This window comes from Papaver somniferum, unplaced genomic scaffold (genome assembly GCF_003573695.1).
Source record: "Papaver somniferum cultivar HN1 unplaced genomic scaffold, ASM357369v1 unplaced-scaffold_21, whole genome shotgun sequence".
Classification (NCBI taxonomy): domain Eukaryota; kingdom Viridiplantae; phylum Streptophyta; class Magnoliopsida; order Ranunculales; family Papaveraceae; genus Papaver; species Papaver somniferum.
In genome coordinates this window covers 5072919-5085248 of record NW_020631041.1, presented here as the reverse complement: position 1 = coordinate 5085248, position 12330 = coordinate 5072919, and positions in this window count along the sequence as shown.

Below are 12330 nucleotides of genomic sequence, written 5' to 3'. Positions count from 1 at the left end.
ACACGTACTCTGCTTTCCCTTTCCTTGCTTCTCACGGGTATTCCAGCCCAATTGGTTGGTTCCAATCGATTGTACTAGGCCTGTTTAGTCCATCCAAGTCCAGCCCAACTGATTTCAGCGATTGAATCTCGTTAAAACTCCATCAAAATTCGATTATCAATCTGCCAGTGAACTTCCCGCCAATTTTCTAATTCAAAACGTGAAGAAGGTGGGTGCCCTTATCCTGTGTTGTTCTCCCTTTAGCAGCTGCCTGGAAATAGGTCACCCCTTAGTAATTAGGTTACCCCTTATCCAAAATCGAGGGTCCGTATAGTGATTTCTCTGGGACATTTTCCGCACTTTTTTCGGGGTTCCTCCGGGGTATTCTTGGGGTACTTCCGGTACAATTCTGGGGCGCTTCCGGCACGTTATCAACGGAGGTCCAAATGCCGCATTTTTAGCCAATTTCGCCACAAAGCCTTATTCTTCCAAAAACACCTACAAATAAATAAAATAACCAAATAAGTACGATATCGAGCACTAACAATATATACAAATGAGCTATATTAGACACATAAATGCGTCTATCAAATACCCCCAAACTTATTATTTGCTAGTCCTCGAGCAAATCTAATCTAAAATAAAATGACTACACTTAGCACGTGCAGTAAGCCGTTAAACCACTAGGTGGCCCTAGTGGCGGAGTGTTGTCTCCGGGGGGTTTACCAGAGGTGTACCCACAAAACCTTAATACTCCAGAACTTAGCTATCTACGCAGAACCTTGGAAGGCACTAAAGAATCTCCTTGGTTGGCATACTTATTGACTACAGGAAGAAGTACCCTGATGCGAAATTCCAATTGTTGCACACGAGTTTGCACTCAAGCATACTAAAATTCATATAAAGTGACAGAGCTCTACTCAGATAGTTGCACTATGGACATCATATTCGGAGTCAAAACTAATCACATGGATAGATCAAGAAGAAGGATATAGAAAAACATGTATGGTTTTGATGTTTACTAAGTGAACGGCGTTTCCCATATCTGTCTGAAGGCCTCCGCCAAAATGAACCTATCCTAATGGATTGAGATACTAGTCTGACTAATATCAACACACTGGCATATACAAGGGTACCAGTGGTCGATAACCTAACTCTAGGTCAACACAACTGGCATATACAAGGGTACCAGTGGTCGACTTTATTGAATTTATTCCTTTTGGTCAAATGTTCTGGTCTCAAATTTTTTTATTTTTTTTTCGGTAACAACCATTTTTTTTTCATCTTCTTTTTTTTCATCTCTTTTTCTTTTTCAACTTTTTTTTTTTTTTCATGGTATCTCAATCACTCTAATTCACCCTAGCATTGGTAACAACTTGAATCGTGGGCCCCACCTATCACTTAGAGAAACATAGTTTAAAAACAAAATAAAATAAAAATAGAAGTGAAAAGGACTCAACGAGATATGGCCCCACCTATCTCTGTGCTTTTATGAATAGACTCTTTAGATGTTTCCATCTAATCAGATTGGTTCCTCAAACTCCTACAATCAAAATGCTTCCATCCACTTAGATTAGTTAGTGCAATCCTCAATAGGCATAAATTTCTAGGCTCTGGAGTTTATTTATTGCAAAAAGGTGACAAAAAGTGTTTCTTCCCCACCCCCAAACTTAAATCTTACATTGTCCTCAATGTTCTAAAGATGAAATTAAAAGCATGAACAAGGAGAAACTATTACCACTGGAGGGAAAAGAAATAAGGAAGGATATTACCGTATCACATGAACGCGGGAGCCTCCCAGTAAATGATAAATTTATAGTCATTAGCTAGACATCAAATACCTCAAAAAGAATTTTCACCTTCCAAAGTCGTATACCAATAGTCGAAACAATTATGGGTCCATAAGACCAAATAGAACTGCCACTAATAGGAGACAAATGGTCAAGATCAGAAAAATGAGCAGAAAGAGCACAACCTGATCTAAAGTTTCTCGCAAGACAACTGGATTTATCTGGAGTGCCCAATTGGGCTTCATATGAGTGTCTCGGCAAACAGATTCATCCGAAAAACGGGCCTCTAACATATGGTTTTTTTCCTAGACTTTATCAGGCGGATCAGGTTGTGGAGTCTGAATACACTCAAGTGATACCTCAGATGCACTAGGCTTGAGTCCCAAGTTATGGACTTCTATTGGGGATAATTGACAATCTCTACCCCCAAATTTAGGGTAATCACTATTCTCCGTAAGACCTTTAACTATGGCTTGAATTTCCGGATCCGGAGAGTATTTAAAATACTCTAGAGCTTCTTCTAGTTCACTACCCCCAAACTTAGAGTTTTGGGTGTCTCTAGATAAACTAGTCACAATATTCCTAATTTCTAGACCATCCGGTTCCTGAAAAAGGTCAATTGCTTTCTCTGAGTTATAATCAGGTGGTTCATCCTCTAAATTCTTTTGAGGTATACTATCTATAGGACTTATATGTTTCATATCCTCTATGGTCATCCCTAGAGTTTCCTTATTGTGTTGAAGCACGGTTACTGGCCTAATCTCATGATCACTATCCAAATTGGAAGTTATAGGCAAAATCTCAGATGGGCCTACAAATGCATAATTGGGGTCCAACTTAGGAGGATCTTTAGGCTCTTCGAAATAAGGGCTTAAGGTAGATTCGGTAGCTAGTAATGGTTCAAACCTAGATTTCCATCTATCGGTATCTAACATAGGAATAGAATCCAATAGAGCATTTACTTGTTCAATGTTGCTATCATCGTCAAAATCCATGCTAAAACGGGCTAGACAACTCTCTAATGGATCTTCCGATTCGGTGTTTGGTACAGACTTCGGAACTAAGGTTCCTATCATGTTGACCTCTTCAATGCACGTGTCATCTAGCTCAGAATGTAGCTTATTGACATTAAAAATATTCAACTCAATAGTCATATTACCAAAAGATAGATTCATAATACCATTTCGACAGTTTATGATCGCATTAGACGTGGCTAAAAACGGGCGACCTAAAATCACTGGTATTTGGTTCTCTGGATCAGGGACAGGTTGGGTATCTAGGATAATAAAATCCACTGGATAAATAAACTTGTCAACCTCTATGAGAACATCCTCTATCACACCACGAGGAACTTTAACGGACCTATCAGCTAATTGAAGTGTTATCTGGGTAGGTTTCATCTCACCAAGTCCTAGCTTGAGGTACACATGGTATGGAAGTAAGTTCACACTGGCTCCTAAGTCAAGCAACGCTTTCTCAATACGGTACTTACCTATTGTACAAGCAATGGTAGGGGACCCTGGGTATTTATACTTAGGAGTAGTGGTATTCTGAATAATAGAACTCACATGACTAGCTATGAAGGCTTTCTTCTGGACACTGAGCTTACGCTTTCGCGTACACAAGTCCTTAAGGAACTTAGCATAAGAGGGAATCTTCCTAATTGCATCTAATAATGGAAGGTTGATATTAACCTGCTTAAAAACCTCCAATATATCATTAAAGTTGGACTCCCTCTTATTCGGAACTAGCAGCTGGGGAAACGGGGCTCTGGGAACAAAGTGAGGCTCAACATGACCCTCATTGGTCTCTTTAGAGACTCTATCAGTCTCCTCATTTTCTGGCTCATAAGGGTGAACTACAGCATGTTCACTTTCAGGTATGTTGACCTTATTATTAACTTTATTTCCAATCCTAAGGGTCGTGACAGCATTCACATGATTGTACGATTTCTCTCCTCTAGGGTTAGGATCAGTATGACTAGGGAACCTTCCATCTTCTCTCTCACTTATAAACTTAGCTATTTGTCCTACTTGAAGTTCTAACTTGGCAAGACTCTGGGAAGTATTCTTCAATTCCTGCCTAGTTTCTTGTTGAAAGCTCATGTGGTTCTTTGATAGCATGTCATGGTTACTTACTAACATAGTGATAGCTTCCTCTAAGGTAGAGATCTTTTTCCCGGAAGTGTTCTGAAACTGGGTTTGACCTGAAGAGTTCTTAAAACCAAAACCTGGGGGAGGCTGAGAATTGCTAGACTGGCCTTGACTCTGTCCCTTAGACCAAGAGAAATTAGGATGGTTTCTCCAACCAGGGTTGTAGGTTTCTGAGTATGAGTCAAACTTCTGACGGTTCTCAAACCTAGCATTGTTATAGACAGCATGGGCTTGCTCTTCACTAACCTGACCTTCCCAAAATGAATTATCGGTCTCTATTCCACAACTAGAGACTTGAGAGGCTCTATTAGGTTCAACAAGGGACCTATTTTTAGTCTGACCCATTTCTAAAGCTTCTAACCTTCTGGATAAAGCAGCAAACTTAGCATCTGACGCAAAACTCGTATCTACCATATTGGTGCTACTTCTATTGACCAAGAGTCTTTTAGGGGGTTCAACACAAGATTCCCATTGTTGGGATTTTTCAGCGATAGCTCCTAAGAAGGTAAAAGCATCATCAGCATTTTTACTAGTGAACTCACCAGCGCACATAGATTCAACCATGGCTTTGGTCGAATAGTCTAAACCATCATAAATAATCTGTACAAGTTTCATATTATCAAATCCATGGTGAGGACACTGAGATAGGAGATCATTGAATCGCTCTAAAAACCTATAAAGAGACTCTCCCTCTTGTTGCACACTAGCACTAATTTTCTGCCTAACAGCTGCAGTTTTATGCTTAGGGTAGAATTTCATATAGAAGGCAGCGATAAGTTCCTGCCATGTTTCTATGGATTCAGACGGTAGGTTGTTAAGCCAGGTCTTGGCTTTATCTCTCAAGGAAAAGGGAAACATTTTAAGTTTCAAGACTTCATCAGTAAGGTCTTTTATTCTAATTGTCCCAAAGATTTCCTCAAAGTCCCTAATATGGAAATAAGGGTTCTCATCATCTTTTCCTAAGAATATAGGGATCATCTGAAGAATACTAGGTTTTATCTCAAAATTAGCCGTAGTGGCTGGCAATTTAATGCATGAAGCTCGGTTGGTCCTAGTTGGGAACATGTAATCTTTCAAAGTTGCCATCGCTGGCACAACAGAAGTACTAGGGGTACTTTTATCACTCAGAGATAAATTCTCAAAACTGAAGTTTCCAAAAACAGGGCTCTCCAAAGAAGAGTCTTCGAGCTCCCTGCTTAAATCATAAGAACTACTAGGTTTTTCGCTAATCAATCGACCTAGAGTATCTCTTTTCCAAGCCCTATTAACAAAATCGGGCATACACTAAAAAGAATTCAAAAAGAAATAAAAATCCTAACAAGAAGGTTCTAGCAATCACACAGTAGGCTGATTCGACTTTACCACAGCAAACCTAAAGATTTCTAGCAAACAACAAGCATGATGGCTCCACTTAGATTGTTTCTAGACCAGCTTCTAATCCTTCGAAAGGGAATTCGTTACAATTTAAGCAAACCCCTCTGGAATCCGAGTTAAAGTAAGTTGAATAGAGGCGAGGGAATCTCAGTGGAGCTTTGATACCCAAAACCTCACCGATCCAATGCGGCGCAGTCACGCATTCAACTCGCAGAAACCGTCAAGAACTTCGAGGTGTGCTTAAAAGAGTAACCAATATTTTTCGAATGATTGTCCTGTTAAGCTCGATACCCTATAGGTCTCTTTCTAGTCCAAATTTTAGGCTTAGGTTCGCTTTAGGTTTCGTTTTCCTAAGGCGGGCAAGAAGGGAGCGGTGATGAAATCCGAACCCTTATCTTATATGGTCCAGTCCTTGCCCTTTACTAGGAATTTAAAAACAGTCTATATTCAAGTCCTCAGCATATATTCACCTTAAGGAGTCCAGTAACCCGCTTGCAGGAGATTCGCGGGTGTTTAGAATTTTACCTCCCGTACCAGACGGGCGATGAACCGTTGTCGTCGACTCGGGCCACGACTCCTATGTCGTGTGCGAACCCGAGGGGCCGAGACGATATCGTAATCGTCGTCCTTCACTGCAAACAGTTTATATTTAAGGGTACCCTTCCGTAGGGTTTAAAAATAAAAATAAAAATGTTCCAAAATTAATGTCCAAAGTCCATAAAAAAAAATACAAAAGAAAAGAAAAGAAAAGAAAGTCTAATAAAAAAAATTACAAAAATAAAAATGTCTCTCTTTTTTTTTTTTTTCTCTTTTACAAAATAAAGAAAATCTTCTTCTTTCGCTCCTTTAGCTTTGTTTTTTGCTCCCAAACTTTAAGTAAATCACCACAAGCTTTGGCAAAATTGTCTTTCGCTCCAATCTTCAAAAATCTGCAAGGAAACAAAAAAAACCCAAAAACATAAAGAAGAACAAAAATAATAAAAATAAAAAAAAAATCTAAAAAAAATGCTAACTAAACACGGGTCCGCGTCAGCGGCGCCAAAAATTTGATGGGTTTTCAAATGATGTTGTAGTTTTGGTAAAAACTGGGTTCTTTTCAGACTTGTGAAGAAAACAATTTTTCTAGATTTAAATTAAACATGCAAATAAATAAAATAGTTCAAACCTTTAGATAAAAAAACACCAAGACTTGGATTCCACCATTGTTCCATTATTTAATAAATTCTAATAATTAATATTCATGCAATTTTTCTTTTAGAGTGATTGTAATATTATGCCTTTTGTAGATTTTTGAAGTAATAAATGTAAACACCAAGCATGAAACATCAAGAGTCTTAAACTAAGCATGCTCCATCAAAATGAATCACAATTATTCAATAAAAATCAATTTTCCAATAAAAATTCCATGCAAATAATCATGTAATAATATTGCAAATAAATAATAAAGTTAGAATTATACCATAAATAAGGACCAATGGCTTCCTCCGTCGCCTTGGCTAAGGGGTTTAGCTCCTCATCCCAAAAACACACTCACAAGATAAATTCATGGCTAAAATAGGTGTTTTTATTGATGATTATATGATGAAATAGGAATTAGCAACGCTGTAAAAGTGTTACAGCGTCACTGGTACAAAGGGGTAAGTGTTTTTGAGACTGCTATAAACGATAAGCCTTAACTGCTGGATAAGAACGACACTCGTTTCTGGTTTTAAGACTGATGAAGAACGACTGCCTTAGCAGGTCTGTTCTTCCTCTTCTTCTTCCTCCTCGAACAGCAGCAGCAGCAGCAACAATAACTCTCTGTAATCGCTTCTCCTCGGCTCTCCTGGACTCTAAACTCTCTCCTAAGGGTTTCTAAACTTTTCTTTGATGTAAACCAACACTTATATAGCCCAACAGATCCATAAATCTCGACTAAATATGCGATTATTCTTTTTCTTCTTCTCATGCAGTTGAAACGATAATCGCTTCTGTTGAGCTTTTTCACGTGCTGTTGGCTATAAAATAGCTACCAAACTCTTCCATAATCTTGAATAGGACCATGTACATGTTAATCCAGCGTCAAAGTCCTCCATAAATCTCTCAAAAATATTCTAAAAACCCAACAGAGAACACGTACTCTGTTTTCCCTTTCCTTGCTTCTCACGGGTATTCCAGCCCAATTGGTTGGTTCCAATCGATTGTACTAGGCCTGTTTAGTCCATCCAAGTCCATCCCAACTGATTTCGGCGATTGAATCTCGTTAAAACTCCATCAAAATTCGATTATCAATCTGCCAGTGAACTTCCCGCCAATTTTCTAATTCATAACGTGAAGAAGGTGGGTGCCCTTATCATGTGCTGTTCTCCCTTTAGCAGCTTCCTGGAAATAGGTCACCCCTTAGTAATTAGGTTACCCCTTATCCAAAATCGAGGGTTCGTATAGTGATTTCTCTGGGACATTTTCCGCACTTTTTTCGGGGTTCCTCCTGGGTATTCCTGGGGTACTTCCGGTACAATTCTGGGGCGCTTCCGGCACGTTATCAACGGAGGTCCAAATGCCGCATTTTTAGCCAATTTCGCCACAAAGCCTTATTCTTCCAAAAACACCTACAAATAAATAAAATAACCAAATAAGTACGATATCGAGCACTAACAATATATACAAATGAGCTATATTAGACACATAAATGCGTCTATCACTTGTCAAAATTAAGCCTAGGCAAACTAGGTAATTAATCCGCCATGGATTAGCAGGTGCAAAACCTCGCCCAGAATCAGAAAAACAGGGAGCCGCAGCAGCAAAGGGAGGCGTGGTCATGCCTTAGGCCAGCGCCACTTTCCATTGGCCACGCCCCATCCTAAACCGGTCCTATTTCCCTCGACCAACCAGGTCGCTTTAAACTCGTCACGCGCACATAAGTTGTGGTTGGGCCCATACTTGCCGGCCCCACTTCTGATCGACCAATCAGGTCGCTATAAAGCCGCCACACTCTCGCCAGAAGTGTATCCGCGCCTTATGTTTGGTCGTCCCCCTTTTTGTGGCCATTGACTTTGCTCTAAACTTGCCACCATACATTAAAGGCCAAACGCACCCTGTCACGCCACCATGCTAACTGGAAAGCCAAACGCGCCCTACCACAACAAACATATTGATCGGCATGCCAACATGCCACTCTACCGCGGTAACACGCCAACATGCCACTTTGTCGCGGTAACATGCCAGCATGCTACTTCGTGGAAACCTGCCATAAATAGCCACCCAAGGCAATCCCTACTCCTGTGGCCGTTTCCACACTACGGCCTTGCCATAGTTCCTTCGTCATAGGCATACGCGCATACAAAGCGCACATCCCAAACACGCATGCCAAAACATGCCAGACGGGCATACAAGGCGCACATGCCAAACGCGCAAGTTCAAGTTCGCTACCAAACTGAAAGACTTGTGGAAACTTTTAGTCGACCAACCGTCAAATCCAGTGGCCATGGCCACGCCAGGCGCCACTTGCACCACTGTGCCACTGGCATGCACGAGCCATGCCGGCCAGGTCGCCAAACCCTAATTTGGCTACGGTGCCAATTCTTTGGTCATGACACCGAACCCTAATTTGGCTACGACGCCAATTCTTTGGTCACGACACCAAACCCTAAATTGTCCACGACACCAAATCACAGATTTGGCCATGCCGCCATGCCACAAGCGCGACTACATCACCTCGGGCCCGCAACATCCCTCATGAATTCTTCCTGAATTTTACTGTCGGGCTGTTTTCACCTCCTAAAAGAGCTCAAAACCTAAATATTCCCGCGTGGGGAGATCGGAAATTCTTTTCTGATCATAATGGATGGTCGGACCATCAGGGTTTCGGCATGCCAAACTCTAATTTAGACAAAGTTGTCAAGCGCCAACAGAAGGTGGCTATAATCAACGGCTACCCTTCCTCATGAGATGCAATCTCAGCCATCCAAGTTTGCCACCGAGCTGGCAGGCTTGTGTAAAGTTGCAGGAGACCAGGCAAGACGATCCAAATAGCATCACATGCTATTTTTCTGCGGCAAGCCTCTCAATTATTAACTTGCCACACGTAGAAAAGTACTACATTTTTTCTACGAAAACACTCGAGACATCAAAACATGTCACAAACTGGGGGATACTCATCAGGGTATTGGTCTGGCGGTTTACATCATGCGGCGTGCAATACGCCCGTTACAAGAAAGTGTCATAAAGCGGGGCGGTTACTAATGGAAAGAAGTAACGGTGAAACATATCCTTCATTATGGAATCATCAATTCCAGGCGTTACCCGTTACTCCTTTCTTCCAACACTCAATTTTTTCCACTTCTTACGAGGCCAGGGTACGTTTTGTTGCGACTTGTATAAATAGGTCTCACCTATTTCAACCAAGAACAAGTTTTTGTCGGCGAACAACACAGTATTCTGAAATCACCTGGTAGCTTTCCATTCTGCTAGCCAGCTCTACTTTCTAATACAAGTCGTAAAACAACTACACCTTCAGAATCAACTATTCTGGTCACAACACTTTCTTCGCTTCCCTCCCTAAGACCAACCCTTCTCCTTCACTTTGTGACCGAAGCAAGCCTAGAACGTCCATTTCTTGGTTTAGGACAGGATTGTACAGATTGATCTCTCGAATCAAAAGTACTCTGGTGTAGTACATTGTTTAGGGTTTAGACTCGTTTCTCACCCACACACATGAATTTGCCGAAATCATCAGAAACCGTTTTCACCCACAAACAATTGGTGACCATAGTGGGAGATTAATCTCTCGGTTGCAATATCAATTTCTAATTTCCAATTTCATTTTTCCATTCTGATCTCAAGATGGTAGAACTCAGCGGCGCGGAAAATGTCCCTTCAGGCGTTACACCTCCGATCACCAGAGCCAGAGCCGCTGCCGCCACCCCCAACGTTTCTTCAAGTATGACAACTCCAACCGTCACCAAATCCGCTGCTACCCCATCATCAGGACGAGAGACTAGAAGATCCATAAGAAGCCGATCTCCTCTTACCACTGTTGATTTAATGGAAATACAAAAGGTTCTCGTAAGGCTCAGACAGACATGGCTACAACTCAGAAAGAGATACCTATTTTCCTCAAGACACTAACGGAGGGGCTACCACAAGGGTCACGTCAACCCCAGATGGAGATGACAAGGAACACTTTTAACATGCCTCCGGTGCAGGCACTTCAGCAGGACGGGCGTTTATAGATGAAGAGGCTCGTGTTTCTCTTGAACACCTAGTAGAAGGGAATCAGCAATCCAACTTCATCGCACGTGAAAATCAGGAACGACTTCTCCAAAATCGAGGCAAAGAAAATCAGCAACCCTCCTGAGTTCACAAAGATTATCTTCCCGTCAGTAGATGCATCATTTCCGGGGACTTCGCCCACAAAATCGTGTAGTCTATGATGAAACATTTATCTGAGATTCTATACTTCTCCAAGGAGCAGCTGATAGACGCATTTATGTGTCTAATATATCTCAATTGTATATATTGTTAGTGCTCGATTTTATACTTATTTAGTTATTTTATGTCTTTGTAGGTAATTTTGGAGAAATAAGCATTTGCGGGAAAATTGGCTCGAAAAGTGGTTTTTTCTCTCGTGGGAGAAAATTACTAAAGAAACCCCTAATTTGGATAAGGGGCACCTCAATTACTAAAGGGTACCCAGTTGATAATGACCACCTCAGGGAAATTACTATTCGCACCCCATCAGAGGATAAGGGGCACACCATCTTCTCCGTTTGAAATTCAAAAATGGCGGGAAAGTAGGTGCAGTTTTTGGCAGATTTAGGGGTTGTGATTTGGACCAGTTCCAAAGAGATTCAAACGTTGATTCTCATGGGCTAAGCCTGTTTTGGAAATCCAATGTCGGTATAGGTGATGGAATGTAAGAACTTTGGCTGGATATTGAGTTTTAGTTAATCAGGGAAAGGTATTTTTCTCTGGTTTATATCGATGATTTTCTGGGCAGATTTTGTTGGATTTTCTCGTCAAATTGACTTGGTTCGGGCCTGTTTAAGCCAAACGGAATTGGTAAGGCTTGTGGATTCGAAAACATAGGGAGATACACCGACTTTGGATAAACAGAGATACTCGGGATTTGTTGGGATTGAAATAAGAGAATTTACGTGAGATAAAAGGATAATATCATCCCTGTTGGATTGAGTTTATATTTGGAAAGAGTTTTAGTGAGGAGGGACTCTCTGTTAGGGACGTGTAGAAAAGATAAAGAGGGAAACAAATCATGTGTTTGGAAAGAAAGGAAAAGCCGAGACTTTTGGTTGATGAAAAAGGAGATTAACTCGGGATTTTTGTGTCTGTTGGGTATGTATAAGTTGGTTCGAGTTCCAGAAAAGGAGATCGGGAGTTAGGGGTCTAGTCAGAGGCCAGAGAATCCAAGAAAGAAGACTTGCAGAGAAGCTCTCTGCTGCTGCTGAAGCAGGAGGAAGAAGACGAAGCTGAAGAACATTGGACAGACGAGGACAGTCGCAGAGGCAGTCTTTTTCAAACAGCATAACAGAAGTATCGTTGTTCAACAATAATAGATAACATATATCATAAGCTTGTCATCTTTTCTCTGTAACAGTTCAACCCGTTGTAACAGCTGTTTGTAACACCGTTGCAGCGCTACTAACTGTCTGCTTTATTAGTTTTCTCTTGTTTTTCACCTATTTGAGCTGTGAACAACTATTTTGAGCACGTGAATAATATGAGGAGCTAAACCCCAACACTGGGATGACGTAAGAAGCCATATTTAATGCGTGTGGTAATTATATTTAATTCTTTCATGACTTTTTGCAAGGATTATTAATTTTTTTATGGTTTTTATTGAATGGTTTTGATTTCAATTGATGGGCTATACTTAGGTTAAGTCTTTTGATATCCCATGCTTTAGGTTTACAGTCGTTTCTTTTCAAAAATCTACCTTGTCAAAGAAACAGAGTCCATATTCTATTTGAGCTATAATTGTCTAGAATAACTATTCGAATCGCATGAATGGATTTATTGGTGGAATCCTGAGTCCCAGT